Below are 13,980 nucleotides of genomic sequence, written 5' to 3' on the forward strand. Positions count from 1 at the left end.
TTTTTATATAAATAGGTGGGGATGATACTGTTATTGTCACAAATAGAATGCCATAAGCCTACTTTGTCGTATTAGTTTACAAATTGCGAAAAACCAAATAAAATTTGAATTTCGCGGGCAGACCCGTCGCATCCACCTTAACACTTCTAAAGTTACTTATTCTGTTTTCTATGGTAGACAATGAATAAACATAAACACCTGACTTTTAATAAAAACATCAATTTTTTGTATTATCGCGAGACGATATCCAACGACCTTGAGGTCTGAAACGCCATTGTAAGTAAGTAATGATGAATAGTTATTCGTTTAATACCAGGCATCTGCCCGAACCATCACCGAACCATCACCCGTATAAAAAGAATTAGAAAAGGTCGATAAATAACTTTCAACAAATTACCTACTTAGTGCATTTAAAACTTAGTATATAGACCTTGACCTGCAAAACCTATTTTATACCACACGTGAATTTCAATAGAGCGTCTATATTTTCAGCTTGCTTAGGTAACCTACCCTAAATTCAAGCCTACGTAAGTTGGGCATTAATATAAAAATATCTTCAAAGAGGAAAAGACTTTAACTTCCGCTAGTTCCGGTCAAATTGGGTTTGGAGAGAGGGTCGCGGGGTTGGATTGCTAAGATTTGTTTTTTATGTATTGACTAGCTGATGCCCGCGACTTCGTCCGCGTGGATTTAGGTTTCTAAAAATCCCGTGGGAACTCTTTGATTTTCCGGGATAAAAAGTAGCAGTCACTCTCCAGATTTTTAACTATACCCATGCAAAAAAAAACACGTTGATCCGTTGCTCCGTAGCGACGTGATTGAATGACAAACCAACAAACAAACACACTTTCGTATTTATAATATGGGTAGTGATTAATTAGCTAGTAATACATTCAAATGATGCACGTTGGAGTTTTATATTTATGTACAAAGTAAATATGTACTTAATAACATTATAGCTATTGACCTTGCCTGAGGTCATGTGCTGAGGTGAGGCGTTAAAGACGCGCCGTTGATGGTAATGAGTTGCAATTAGTTCTATGTAGGTACCTACCTCGTACCTAAGTGAGTATTATCCGTGTTTTTATCTTAATTTTCCGCCGGAATAACTACCTAGCTAATATGGCCTTGCTAGCGATGATGGACTGGAGATTCATACTTATACTACTGCCACAGTCTACTGCCATACCCCGTCCAAGTTAGCCCGCTTCCATCTCAGACTGCGTCATCGGCGTCATCACTTACCATCAGGTGAGATCGCAGTCAACGGCTAACTTGTATCTGAATTTAGAAAAAAAACTTAAGGACCCAAAGAGGATTTTCGATCTTGGCCCCGACATTAAAAGGGCAGTTGGAATAATGGGAGAGGGAGTACCTACCAAACCCTAAAAAGTAAAAACCAATTATTGCTGTAAAAGCAAAGCGAGTATAGTGTGGGACGCCCTGTAGCACGAATCACGAATACGATGGACCGACAATAAGCTGGCGGGAAGTGGCTGGATTAGGAAGGCTGAGGACAGGGTCTGGTGGCGCTCTATAGGGAAGGCCCATGCCCAACAGTCTGATTATGATAAAGAGCTATGATGACTTAGATCATCACACTTCACACTAATATTATAAAGAGGAAAGTTTGTATGTGTGTGTGTGTGTGTGTGTGTGTGTGTGTATGTTTGTTACTCCTTCACGCTAAAACAACTGGACGGATTGGGCTGAAATTTAGAATCGAGATAGATTATACCCTGGATTAGCACATAGGCTACTTTTTATCCCGGAAAATCAAAGAGTTCCCACGGCAATTTTAAAAAACCTACATCCACGCGAACGAAGTCGCGGGCATCAGCTAGTCACACTAATATTATAAAGGAGAAAGTTTGTATGTGTGTGTGTGTGTGTGTGTGTGTGTGTGTGTGTGTGTATGTTTGTTACTGCTTCACGCAAAAACTACTAAACGGATTAGGCTGAAATTTAGAATGGAGATAGATTATACCCTGGATTAGCACATAGGCTACTTTTTATCCCGGAAAATCAAAGAGTTCCCACGGGAATTTTTAATAACCTACATCCACGCGAACGAAGTCGCGGGTATCAGCTAGTAATTCATAAAAATCGGTAAAGTGCGAGTCGAGCTCGTACACGAAGAGTTCCGTAGGCCGTAAGATCGTACAAAAAATAACACTAAGTGATGAACTACACATTCACGGTTTTAGGATTTTGCCCTTTTACATAAAAGCAGTGCTACTTTAATGATTCTAAGTCAACAGGAAGTATCCTATAGCTTTTGATTCCTTTAACATATCTTGACAGACAACGATATGATCCTATTAGGGTTCCTTTTTCCTTTCGCGGCACGGAACCCAAAAAAAAAACAAATATTTTCCACTAACTTCTGCAAAATTTTCTCTAAGTGCCTCACAGAACTACGCAGTAGGTACCCACTAAGTGTTTTGTTATTACCGCACAAACGGCATATTAATGTACAATTTATACCAGTTTAGTCTCGCTAACTAAGCAGAGTATTGTTTGTGCAGCCTTGGGCAGCTTCTAGTGGCTCTAAGAACTATTTAAATTATTATTGTAATGGTGATTCCATTCGCTTTCAGGAGTTATCGTTTCGGGGGTTGCTGTTATTCCGTCATCAGCTGATGTCTTATTATTTTTGAGCTTATATTATCATCATCTCAATTCTCAATCTATTGCCAGCTTAACTAAGCACGGGTCTCATCTCAGAATGAGTAGAGTTTAGCTTAGCTATAGTGTATGTGTATGGCTTGGAAGACTTCACTTACTTTTGAGAATATTATGGAGAATTAATCTCAGGCAAGGTTTCCTCACGATGTTTTTCTTCACTGTTAAAACAAGTGATATTATTTTCGTATGTTCAAAAAGGTATAGCCCGAGACTGAAACCGAGACCCGTAATCGGTCGGGGTTTCAGTCTCGGGCTTTATTTAACTTTAGCAGACGAACCTCTAGGGTATAAAGGCTTTTTGTAAAGAAAAAACCGGCCAAGTGCGTCAGTCAGATGTTTTATTTGCAATATGTATATTGTGAGCTTTTTAAAAATAAGTAAGTCTTACAGGATTTTTAAAATTTTTTATACGTAGATTTTTTATGGGGTCTTATTAGTAATTAGCTGACGCCCGCGACTTCGTCCGCGTGGATTTAGGTTTTTCGAAATCCCGTGGGAACTCTTTGATTTTCCGGGATAAAAAGTAGCCTATGTGCTAATCCAGGGTATAATCTATCTCCATTCTAAATTTCAGCCCAATCCGTCCAGTAGTTTTTGCGTGAAGGAGTAACAAACACACACACACACACACACATACAAACTTTCTCCTTTATAATATTAGTGTGATTAGTGTGATCATCAATACTATCACCTGTCGTCGTTTTTGCTAGCGTTCTGGTGACACCCTGTATATATTTTCTCAGTTTTTTAATTAATAAAATAGGAAATCTGATTGGATACTACAAACTACAACAATGGGTTTCACGAGAAGCCTTATCATCGTCGTCGACACCGACGCGACGCGACAGTTTCTCGTCGTAAACTGGTAACCACTTCCAAGGTTATTACTATTAACTATGATTTATACAAAAGTAGAGCGTGACATCTCATAGTTATTCAGTGGAAAAGCAATTAGAGTTTTGCATTAGTTTAATGACTTTTCACTTTTATGATTGCCCGCTCTTTAGTACATTTCGTAATTTACTCAGAAGTTAAATCGTAACGTATAATTAATTTACACATGGAATTGTAATATACTTTTTACTATCTCCTAGAATTTACGAGATATGCTCTTGTCGGAGTAGTTTTGTTTTTAGGGTTCCGTACCTCAAAAGGAAAAACGGAACCCTTATAGGATCACCTTGTTGTCTGTCTGTCTGTCCGTCGTGTCTCTCAGATTAAACAAAACCTGTGGATTCTAAAATCAATGATCGTTTTAATAAGTAGGTTGATAGGTACTTACCACGTAATTTTGAAATTCACCATCTTGGTTTTTAAAGAAATACCTACAGAATCTGTGATCAACTTTCTACCAATCACAGGCAGGAATCACACTAATATTATAAAGGCGAAAGTTTGTATGTGTGTGTGTGTGTGTGTGTGTGTGTGTGTGTGTGTGTGTGTGTGTGTGTGTGTGTGTGTTACTCCTTCACGCAAAAACCACTGGACGGATTTGGCTGAAATTCAGAATGTAGATAGATAATATCCTGGATTAGCACATAGGCTACTTTTTATCCCGGAAAATCAAAGAGTTCCCACGGGATTTCGAAAAACCTAAATCCACGCGGACGAAGTCGCGGGCGTCAGCTAGTGTACCATATTCTGGCAAATAAAGTGATTAAGGTGAAAACATTAGGTATAATTAATTATTTTCTTGGGAAAATATTTCGTCACTCAATTTCAACAACCTTTTGGTTTTGATTAGGATTCATTCCACCCGCTACCTCGTCACGGTTATTGACTGGTATCTATTTGATCAATGTAGGGATAAAAACACATAGAGGTGCTTAGAGACGAGACAAGGCCGTTGCGAGGACGACCGACGCGACTGTGGGTCTGCACGTTGATTTCAGTCGTGGATACAGACAAAATGCTGAGTTGTTACTTTTTCTACTGTGACTTGTGAGTCGTGAAAAATTCGGTCAAGAACGTGTCGAGCTGCGGGCAGGGTAGGGTCCCGTACAAAGTTTACTAAAGTAAAGATACTAAACACCTATCACATCTACTACCTACTAGCTGTTTTACACAACAAACAAATTCATCTAGGTTTCCTATTAACTTTGCTTATGTCACTGTATTGAAAAACAACCATATAGCAACCATTTAGGAACTTATGACTTGACTCTAAAGTCTAACATCATCTGGGCTAACATGTATCTGAACAAGTGTAAATTAAAAATTCATAACACCCCCGACAAGTGAAAGTTACAGTAACTAGAAAAGAGCTGATAACTTTCAAACAGCTGAACCGATTTTCTTGAATTATAGCTAAGAACACTCTCGATCAAGCCACCTTTCAAACAAAAAAAACTAAATTAAAATCGGTTCATTAGTTTAGGAGCTACGATGCCACAGACAGATACTCAGATACACCGATACACAGATACACGGTTACACAGATACACACGTCAAACTTATAACACCCCTCTTTTTGGGTCGGGGGTTAATAAAATGAAATAAATAAAATATGGTGATGATGATTTTCACGTTTCAAGTGTGTAGGAAAGTACCTACGTGTTATCGAGGCAACGATTATGGCCGCCGCTATCATTAATTTTCATTATACCCACACCGGAAGTTAGTTATTTCGCGACAAAGTCAAGGTTAGGTTAGGCTTCAATGGTGTGTTTTATGTTTACTATGCAATTTGTACGGTGGTAGGTATAATTTTTCCATGTCGCTTACGTAACGTAAGGGTGTGCTTCCACTGAAGCGGAGCGTGTATTTTCGGCCGATCAGGTTGCTGGATGTCGTGATAATCTTAACACGTGATGGCGGAGTATCGAGGTGTTGTCGGTCCCTTGTGCTCCGTCATCAGCTTTGGAATGGAACTTCGTGAGATTTTTAGTCGGTGGGAGTCCAACATAACCACTGTGCTCCCCCATGGCCGGTGGTATCCATGACGGATTTTCCTCACAAAAAAAGGCCGCTAAATTTTAAAATACATGCGGCAATATGATACCTTCTAATTCCTGAAGCTGGGGCGGGTCCCTAGTTTATAATATTCTGTGCATTGAAGACGTAAAAAGGCGTGAATGTACGGAAGACTTCATTACTCAATGCTTCGTTTTTACTGCGCGTACACAATGGTCGAAAGTTCCCAGAGTACTGAACATTAGAATGCTAATAGAATCGTCTGATGTTGGGCTCTTCATTAGAGAGTTGACAGAAAACGATCGAATTACGTTTATCATGAGAACGCAACAAATGGCTTTTTATTTTGGCCGATACCTTTACATTTTGGTATTTTTTAATGTTCTTCTTTATCAATGTTGCTTGTGTCTTCAACTGACGACTTTTAGTTTTCTGTTACCGACACCAAATACATTTTGATTGGCAACGAGTATGTGTCAAGTCTTAGTTGGAAGCAACTGGACACAAAAAATCTTTACGTCTGCGCAGGGGCTGACTGATTTCATACTGGTTCATACTTCACAGGAACACATCGTGAGGAAACCTGCTTGCCTGAGAGTTTCCATATTGTGTGCATTCCGTACGTCTACAATCCACACTTGATCAGCGTGGTGGACTAAGCCCTTCTCATTCTGAGAGTAGACGCGTGCTCAGTAGTGAACTGGCGATGGGTTGGTTAGTCATGATGATGTACCTACTGCAGTATGCTGTACAATAGTATTTCTCACTTATACTAGTAGGGTGAAAATTGTCATGCCTAAGTTATTATAATGCAGTGATAGAACGCGGAAATTGCACCAGCATTCCTGCCGCCCGTTTCATGTCTCCAGCACACATTAGCCCAATTCTTTAGGCAAGTGCCGATTAACGTCTAAAGTGTAAACGTTCTTTAAATAAATGTTTTATATGAAATGAAAACCGATAAGACGAGCAAACAAAAAACCAGCGTACATATAAAAGTAATGTTCTCCTAGCCGAATTCCGCCCATGGCAGTCAATTACAGCGATGACTTGTCGAATATGCAGGAGGGCATTAAAGTGCGCAAACATAGATGCAAACTCTCTACTTCTCTACTACTTTTATAATCAGATGGGACGGCAAAGCTTCACTAACAGAGAAAGGCCAGCGCAGGACCAACGAATTTTAGGTTCTTCTCTCGAACTTCCCAACTATGAACTGCTTCTGAAAATTTCTTGACAAAAAAATTTAATTACATTTTTTTAGATGAGACCCGGGACTAAATGATCCACAAGATAGGTATATCATATCATTTTAATTTAAACCGAATACATTAGTATTAATGCCTCGCAACAACTCAACAATATACCGTACACATTAGCTGTGTGCATAGGCCGAATGCTTTGGGCCAACATGTAGTGGGCACTTCAGCTGGCACCGGGCACCGGGTGGCGGGCACGATTTGTTTAATAATTACATATTTGTAAATTAACTCACGACGCGACGGCTTTATAATGAAATTCTAAAAGTAATGCGCATAAGTTCTATTATAATAACTTCACTAAAGCTAAAAAAATTGGTTGTCTGTAAAGTCGGTTTACTGACGATAGTTGAACGTGACAACAAAGGCCGATTGTGCTTCTTTGTCGCTCGTTCCGCGCTCTCGCTTGCACTTCAAGCCTTACATGGAACGCCTCAGAGCGAGGTAACGCCGCATGAGTCATGTTTTTTCGTGCGTGCAGCCGGCTCTATCGAATTATAAGACGTTGTCACGTCAAAAAAAAATGTTATACTAACATAGTCTTGTAAATATTGTACTAACATCATATATATGGGTCAAGGCTTGAATTTATTTTATTTTATTTATTTATTTATTTTAAAGCTTTCGGAGGTTTAGGGTTCGATGCTAATTCCCAATCCCAACGCATTGCACGCCGGCCAAGAGCAGAGCAGACTTTTGAGCAGACATTATGGAGAACTCTCAGGCATGCAGGTTCCTTCACGATGTCTCCCTTCACCGTTAAAGCAAGCATATACTTACTTGCTATTTTCACATTTTAAACACACACTCCAGTGTGTTCTGGGGAATCTGTGGGGTGTTACATGGTGGTGAGTATTGCTTGCTTGGTGACTGGCTTTTCCTGCATGTTTAGCAGTGGCAGGGCGGGGGTGCATATCGCTTGCTGCATGTTGCACCATACAGATTTGCCTGTTTCAGCGGATCAAAGCAAATGAAGCGTTTGGTTCCTTGTATATCATGGACTTCCGCAAAGTAACTCCTGCTTACAACAGTAACCTATAAGTTACGGATTTCCGATAGATGTATTGAATCGCCAAACCCTGGCTGGGTGCCGTCGGATAACGGACGTGCTCGTACAGTTAGGTGCGAGAGGGACCGCTGCGTGCGGTGCGAGCGGGACGGATGCGATCAATTTGTGCACGCGCAAGTGGAGTGTGAACAATTCAGGGTTGGCTTGACGGTAGATAGAAAACTATGTTTTGATCAAAAAAATATATAAATCGTTTCCCGAAGATCGCCACCACGCCTAGTCTTCTTCAAGCGGAATTTACATTACCAAATTAGTGGCACGAAAGTAGTTTTACGATATTAATTTCTTTATCAATTGCACGTGTAAACGTCTAACTTTGTAATACATGCATGGCCAAATTAGACGTAATTTCGTGCTACTAATTTCGTAATGTAAAGTCCGCTTTAGTTAAAGGGATAATAATAATCGGATTTTAAAAAACAACCGATTTTAAACTCACCTATTTACTAAACTGTAGCATTGTACACTACACGAGTGATTTCCTGTTTTCCGTCGAGAAGGGTATTTAACTATTTACCGGTATTAAAATGAAGAATAAAATAAATCGGTTCACATTTTCGTCGTCATTGTCGTCAACGGATAGTTGTCCACTGCTGGGCATAGGGTTTCTTGTAGGGACTTCCACATCAGGGTATTGCATCTCCTGGATCCAACGGCTTCCTGCAACTTCCTTCCTTTTTTGATGTTGTCTGTCCGCCTAGTCGGGCTTCTGCCAACGCTGCGCTATCTGGTGCGAGCTCTGGCGCATCGTCAATTTCTCCTCGGAAGTTCCTCAGACACGTACGAAGCGATTTGCTTCCTCGTTTTTAATCCGAACCGTGAGGATATGGAACGCCCTTCCGGCATCAGTCTTTCTTTCCACGTTTAATATGGGTACCTTCAAGCAAAGAGTGAATGGCAACTTCTAGGCAAGTGCGCTACATCTTAGGCTGCATCATCACTTGCTAGCAGGTTTAATGGCAGCCAAGCGCTAGTCTGCAAAATACCTACCTGCCAAATTTCATGATTCTAGGACAACGGGAAGTACGCTATAGGTTTCTTGACAGACAGACAGACAGACAGGCAGACAACAAAGTGATCCTATAAGGGTTTTGTTTTTCCTTTTGAAGTACGGAACCCTAATAAAAGAGATCGACAATCCCAAACCTTTACGACTCCACTATTGGTATTCTGCAAATTACTCGAGTTCTGGCAAATACCGTAGTTTGCCAATCGGCAAACCTATTCGGGATATGGCGAAAGATTTGGCGGAATTGAAAACCTTCTTTTAAATCAGTTAAGACATATCAGTTGCGAGTGACAGCCCTGGAACAAAACCTGGTCTTGCATGACGCACGGCACGCACGTTTTAATACGACACACGGATACTTCCTGCACTTTTATGGCGTCCTAGTACTTCGGGTCGTCAGCTCCTTAAGGTTTATGGGACTTGTTTTTGCCATACACCCTTAACGGCTCGTTATGGCTCTTTTGTTTATTCATTGTTTTATTACTATGGAGCTATAGAGCTATACCGTTGATGGCTTTATTATGTATGGGCATGCTATGTAGGTTTTTATAGTTTTTAATGGAACAGGCCGTTTTATTTTATTATGTTTATTTTTATACCGCAGTTCTTAAGTAGAAGCAACTTATTTCGTTTAGTATAGTCAAAAAGCCCAAGAAAATAAAATAAGATATTGAAAAACGAGTAAAAAACGCGCATGGAGAAAATACTGGTCTTACCTGCTAAATTTCATGATTCTAGGTCAATGCGACAGACAGACAGACAACGATGTAATCCTATAAGGGTTCCTTTTGCGTTTTGTGCTACGGAACCCTAAAAACGAGGCTTTATTTAGATGCATTAAACAATATTATCACCTACAACAAAACCTTGAGAGCGTCATTGTGCTCAATACAAAATTGATTGTCAATTCATCACTCGTCAGTTATCAGAGACAATGAATGAAAGCGGAATTCATTACAATTGTTAACAATTAAACTCTCAGATAGTAAAATCAACCCGTATAATGCAATGTAAATCGGTCGGAGCGCAAACAGCAACTGAAGCTTGTCGTTCCACGCCACGTCCTCGCCCTAGCGCCATCTTTTTCGTCTCGATGGAGGGGGCTCTGACGTCACGACCACAGCATAACCACCAACACCAAGCAACACAGAACGTGAGAACGAGGTGTTGCCAACACGGCCATGCTGCATGGTGCCCGCCCCGGGCACCCCACGAGTCGGGATAAAATTACTGCAAAATAAACAACCGTTAACACCTGATTCACATTACCTACTTGTAAGGATCCTTCCTAACTTCCTAAGGAATATTGCCCATTCATTGTCACTTATCACTTCACAATCATACGACAGCTAGCAACTTAACAAGACACCTCCACTATGTACTCGTAAGATCCAGGAATATTGTCCATTCGTTATCACTCATCACAACAACAGCTTTCAATTTAAAGAACAAAACAACCGCATCTAAAGGGACTTTGCCACACTTAGGGGACCAGATTTGTCGTAGTTGAAAACCAACTGCACTTAAAGAGCGTTTCGCTCACTTAAATGCAGCAAGTTGGTCAAGACCACTTGCACTTAAAGAACATTTCGCTCACTTAAGCGTACCAAGTTGGTGAAGACCACTTGAAGATCACTTGCACTTAAAGAACATTTCGCTCACTTAAGTGTACCAAGTTCACCTTCAAGTTCCAAGCATCATAGAAGACCACTTGAAGACCACTTGCACTTAAAGAGCATTTCACTCACTTAAGCGTACCAAGTTCGCCATCAAGTTCTAAGCATTATAGAAGACCACTTGAAGACTACTTGCACTTAAAGAGCATTTCACTCACTTAAGCGTACCAAGTTCGCCATCAAGGTCAAGCATCGTAGAAAATCACTTGAAGACCACTTGCACTTAAAGAGCATTTCACTCACTTAAGCGTACCAAGTTCGCCTTCAAGTTTAAGCATCGTATTCCAATGTGATATTTTATATTCATGGTACAATATTCCCAATTATCTTTCGAATATTTTATCAAAGTTCAAGCTTCGTATCCCAGTGTGATATCTTATATCCATGGTGCAATATTCCAACTAATTAATCTTCCAAAATTTTATCACGGCTCGCTGTATCAATTATGTTGCTATACATACTTAATTTTAAATAGATTACTCAACATAATACACAAGGTAGCCTTGCCAACACGGTTTTTAATACTCCATGAATATTCTTTAAAGAAGCAATGCATTAGCACTCACGATTAAAATCAGATCATACCTCTTTACTAAATCTCAAAATTCTTTACTAAATTCTGAACACATACTCAATGCCATAGCATCGTGCACCCACACAGTGCTCCGACACTATTCATCCACGTATGCAATCACCACACTATCTTTATCTACCGCGCATCCACGCAAGGGATCACCGGTGCATACAATCATATTTGATCTCATCCATTTTATTTTAACTATCAATGATTTATTATTATAAACGGATCATTTGATTGTAAAGCTGGTGCTATCAAAGTTAACTTTAAATAATTATTATCATACTAAAACTATCACTTTTTAAACTAATCAATATCTTAACTGCAATTATATTAATGATTTCACTAGTTCACTGCATTATTAATTACGAGGGTTGGTCACCAAATATAATCTTATAACCCACAAACTATTTTAATTCATGAATTACTCTAGTATCAAACAATAATAATAATTGGTATTTCATATTCCATATATGCAAATATTAATTACGCTATCTCAAATAATTATTAGGTTAATTAAAAATGATAAACAGAGAGTCATGGATTATGAGCGACACCGATGCATGCCACTGCCAAAACCAAGACTTTCTTTTTAACTCATTCATCTGTCCATTCACGCAGGGAATTCATCTACTGCCACTGTATGCTATCGAATATTTCTATTCGCACAATATACTCTTACTGTCACTCTTTATTATTTTCGGCCTGTCCTGATTATAGCACAGAATTGCAGCTGAGAGCATAAAAATGTTGCATTTGTCTACCCTCTCAAGTTAATAATACCCACTTAGCTATCCGGACAAGAATATTTCTTTGTTCAACGCAAATGTGAAGCTTTTACCCAAATTTGTAATATTAGGTATTAACTACCAACATAAATCATAGTTATTTTTTTTTTTAAATATTATTCTAATTTGCATTATTAATGATATACTATGACTTTACAAACTAAATAAAGCTTCATTATCATACTATACACACCACAATCCGTAATTATTATTTGTTTTTGAAGCAGGTACACATCAAATGCAACAAATTTTTGAATTGAACAGACTACAGGCAATAGTTCTAACTCTGAAGAGAAATATTACTTTCATCGTTACTAATAATGTACAATCCTTTTACCTTCGTTCTAGTTCAATCTAATCGACTTGTACATGTATACAAAACGGTTCTCTGTTTGGATGGACAAAAAATAGCTAAAATGCTTTCAGAGGTCAATGTGTATACGAGTCTACTACTATTACATTACTTTTCTCGGGGATAAACCAAATCGGATCACTCTGTTACATTCCGTCCAAGCAAGTTATTACTCCCTAGTACCCAATAGGTACATACCTATAACGTAAAAATAAATTCGCTTAACGCAATTGAATCAAAAGGAATGTTAACACATTTTTTTTTTATTACCCTTTTGTAATTCTGCTAAAAACCCTTGTATCAACAAAAAAATTCAGCTTTATCTTTAAATAGAAACCTTACGTAAAATTATTCATCTTGTATGCCAAAAGTACGCCCTAATATTATAACGATCTAGTCAAACATCATATTGTAATGCATGGTAAATTATTTTGACGATTCAAAAGCATTTGTAAAAGTTTACTTGAATTATTATATCATATTCTATTCTAGTCTAGTCTATTCTATTCTATTGTATATTGAATAGTATATCGAAAAGGGGATGCCTATGTCGATGAGCACGCAGAATATAAAAAATAAAACTTAAACTTCATATGTAAATAATCTTTACTGTAATAATTTAAAGTTATTATCTATCTAATTAATTATTTACTTAGGTAGCACTAAGGTAAACCTGTACAGTACTTATTTAAAACTGCAACAAAGGCTCTTTTTTAAATATTTACTGATTTAAATAACCTGTATAGCAATAATAATAGATAAAACAAAAGAAACATTATTTAAACAAAACTAAAAAAAATGGCTAATCCAAAAATGTTACTACAGTGTGCATGAACTATTGAATGAATATACCTCAATAATATGATAATACGATATAAGAAGATTGTAATAACTTTGTTAACCACTTTTTATTTGTAAGTACTTTTTTTAAAGTCTGATTAGTTATAATAGGACATAATTTGAAAACTCCCATAATCTTTATTTATATGTGACCTTTTTATTTTATTTTTATTTAATGACCATATAATTAATTCATAATTTTTGCTATTCATATTTCATAAGAATTGTAATATTACCTTTGATTATTTACATATGTTTTACTTTGCAACGCCCCAACGGGGCTTCATGTTGTAATATTATGATATTTTTTTTATTTATGATGTAAGACATGAATGCAAATAAAGAAAGAATAAAGAATTACCTCTATAAAGATACGAAAATTCTAAATATAAGTCACTCGTATGCGCTCCAAACTTGTATTCCTATCAGGAAAATAATAACAGGATATATACACTCCCAATTATGCTTTAAAAGAAGAACAATTACGAAAACTTCCCTAAAAACTAGTATTATAAACGTATGGATGTTATTACTTACCCACACAATTATTCAATGTAGATAATATGAAGTACTAAAATGGATACTTGATATCATGTGCGTAAGTACCTACCATTGTAAATGTAAATAGCTGTAATTCCTGATATCTAAAAGACTGTTATGCTCTTTATTGATAAATAAATGTTTTTAAACTGAAATCCCTTTACTAACGATTTTGATATGCGCGGACAACTACTTCCGGTATCCATAAACGCCTCGTGACATGTATCAAAAATATACACTTTTTAACCCCATATATTATGTAAAATTTA

At 37.8% G+C, this 13,980-nt stretch overlaps 1 protein-coding gene across 1 annotated transcript in view; it reads left to right on the forward strand.

The window, feature by feature from the left end:
• Positions 1-13,980, forward strand: part of LOC123865006 — a 91,638-nt gene that overhangs the window by 1,137 nt on the left and 76,521 nt on the right. The window lies entirely within an intron of this gene.

The sequence above is a fragment of the Maniola jurtina genome, chromosome 5 (genome assembly GCF_905333055.1).
Source record: "Maniola jurtina chromosome 5, ilManJurt1.1, whole genome shotgun sequence".
Taxonomy (NCBI): Eukaryota; Metazoa; Arthropoda; class Insecta; order Lepidoptera; family Nymphalidae; genus Maniola; species Maniola jurtina.